This window comes from Morone saxatilis, unplaced genomic scaffold (genome assembly GCF_004916995.1).
Source record: "Morone saxatilis isolate NCDOM2014 unplaced genomic scaffold, NCSU_SB_2.0 Contig17, whole genome shotgun sequence".
In the NCBI taxonomy this organism is placed as follows: domain Eukaryota; kingdom Metazoa; phylum Chordata; class Actinopteri; family Moronidae; genus Morone; species Morone saxatilis.
In genome coordinates, this window is record NW_023339729.1 from 8,679,573 (window position 1) to 8,682,021 (window position 2,449).

The window sequence follows — 2,449 nt, forward strand, 5'->3', positions numbered from 1 at the left end:
TATTAGGATAGGATCCAGGACTTTCCGGGCCCGAGTCTAGCTGTCACAGGCTATTGATAGTGGGTCATTGCAGGGCCCGTGCCGACAGGTAGCCTCAGCCAAATGGTTGGACCGTAGGTGTTTCTGGCTTGAGTGGTGGCTAGCATCGTCAGCTTGGCTGGTTCACAGACTGGTTAGAGGAATCATCATGGCATTTGCAGTCTGGGGTTACATGATTGGATGGCATTCTGATACACTGGGCTACGATTTTCATGGTCCATGTCTCGTAGACTGGGCTCAGCGTCACTGCGTGTGACGGGCTTAACTTGGCGTACAGTCGATCCCATCACTATGTCTCGAGGTCATATTTCGTCGTGTATTGTGCATCCTGCCTCTCCCCTGCTTCCACCCCGCTCCGTCTGTATGGTCGTCGTTGCTTGTTCAGAAGCTTCTGTCTAGGCACCTGTACATCTCCCAGGGTTCCGGGGCCGGAGGTGCGGTCAGTGCCGTCCTTGTCAAGTTGTTCCTGGTAAGACCTCTGTTACCCTCATTCCAGTTAAGTCTCATATATAACTGAGGTGGTGTTCTCCTTTCAGGTTCATCTCACTTTATATTCACTATCACATTTCTATCTAATGTTTAACAATGTTTGACAGTTGTTTAAAACCAGACTAAACTTTTAACTTTTAAAAAAAGATCTTTGTTGGAAACAGATATAAATTTGCAAGTTTTACAGCCACAGTAGTTTCTCTTTCGTGCTTGAAGGGGAGGGTGAAGTAAAGCAATTGGCAAATACATAACTTGATGCCACTAAATGCTACACACTGGACCTGGCCTTTAAGTATCAGCAATAACAGGAAAGAAAGCAGGTGATGCTGAGACATACTATCTTTGATAGTGTCTGTTTTTTTAGATTTATGCTCCAAGCAACAGAGCATGTGTACTGTGACAATGCAGATGAAGACTGACAAAACCTCACCAGATGTTATCAGCTGCAATCTGTACAACAGCTGAAACTTGTATTTTCTCAATAAACAGCTGACCAACATATAGGCCTGTCCATGTACCACTAGGGTCAAACTTTCCTACTGTGTGGATTAGGTTGGTCTTTGTAATTATTTATACATAATTGCCATGAAATTACTATGTAATATACATATTCACAGCTTTAACTCTCAACAGGGGCCCCATATTAGATTTCTGGTTCAGGTCCCCAAGAAGTTTAGTGCAATAGAAAATGTTGTCTGTATTTGTGTGACATGTTAACACGTATTGTGAGGTGTAATATCGTCAACATTAAACACATAGTTAGTTTTTGTGAAATATTCATAAATTGTCACAGTGCATACATTTCCTTTTTTCCAACCGCATAAGCAGTCATTTCTATGTTCCCTTGCAGTAACATTGAGATGTGGAGCATTCAAAACCAGCTTATCATTTTCTGCAGTAAGTTCTTCAATGTTGACTGAAGAACTGTACAAGAAAACCAAAAAGAACCCACATGCTGTCTTGTTCTCAGTTCTTATTTATTTCTACATGTGCACTGAAATGTTTCCACCACAAACTGTTTTCCTCACCTGATGCAGACCTTATTTTATTATTGTTACTCAGCACCTGCACGATACCTACCCTGCTGAAGTAAAAGTGGAAGTAGTGCCAGGTTAATAAGCAGTCACATCACTTCATGATGCTAACTAAATAAGTTTAAAAAAATCTTCATTGAACCCTGTTGCCATGGTTTTTGCCACTTCCAGCCATTTTATTTGAACAATCTCCTGGAGAATAGATCTTTAAATTTGGTCAGTACACTCTAAAGACATTCACGATGAAAATGTGTCAAAAGCTTGAGGTTTCGTCAAACAGCGTTTCCGTCAAAAATCGTCATTTTGCCATGAAACAGGAAGTTGTTGTATCTTGATTCTCCAATCTGCCCCAGATTGTGTTTTAATGTGTGAAGCACTTCGTCTTACATTTTGCTTGTATGAAAGTGCTATACAAATACTGTAAATTCTGATAGTCATTTTCATTGTGAGTTCCTACACCTGCTCAAATCTCCTTCTGTTTGACAGAGTGGTGCTGTGTGAAATCAAGTGAACTGAGCGGCATTGTGGGACATCCAGTAACTATGCAGTGTCCATATCCACCACAACACAAGAATAACAGGAAGTTCCTCTGTAAGGGAGACCGCCACATCAGCTGTACAGACATGGTGACGAGTCAAAGCAGGTTCACGTGATTAACAACATGAATATTAAGTACGCTTAAAATAAAGTCAGTAGGTCTCAAGGTGGGGCCAGAGGAAAAGTCAGGGGGATAACCAACATTATTAGGATTCATCCTCTGCTACTTCATATCAATTCATCCAATAGTTGTAAAGGTATTTCAGTGTGGACCGAGTTGGTAGACTGACTGACTGACCAACAAACATTGCTGTCCTCAGAGTCCAACTGATAGCAGGGATAAAAATAAG